Source organism: Aptenodytes forsteri, unplaced genomic scaffold (genome assembly GCF_000699145.1).
Source record: "Aptenodytes forsteri isolate BGI_AS27 unplaced genomic scaffold, ASM69914v1 Scaffold429, whole genome shotgun sequence".
NCBI classification, from domain to species: Eukaryota; Metazoa; Chordata; class Aves; order Sphenisciformes; family Spheniscidae; genus Aptenodytes; species Aptenodytes forsteri.
The window spans coordinates 52428-52662 of NW_008794432.1; the positions used below are offsets into that span (position 1 = coordinate 52428).

The 235-nt window shown below is 68.5% G+C and overlaps 1 protein-coding gene across 1 annotated transcript in view; it reads left to right on the forward strand.

The window, feature by feature from the left end:
- Positions 1-235, forward strand: part of LOC103907373 (aldehyde dehydrogenase family 3 member B1) — a 32332-nt gene that overhangs the window by 23756 nt on the left and 8341 nt on the right. The window lies entirely within an intron of this gene.

Consider the following 235-nt stretch of genomic DNA (forward strand, 5'->3'; position numbering starts at 1 on the left):
GGGGGATGTGGGGCTGCGGCTCTGCCCCCCAGCTCTGGGCATGCCTTCGTATGCTGGTGGAGCGATGCTGTGCCCAAAGGTGGGCTGGGCTGCGGCAGTACCGGTGCTGGCTCACACGGCCCCACACTGGGGTCCCCAGGGATCCCCAGGGGTCAGCCTGGGATGCTGCCCCACACTGAGGTCCCTAGGGATCCCAGGGGTCAGCCTGGGATGCTGCCCCACACCATCGCTCTTG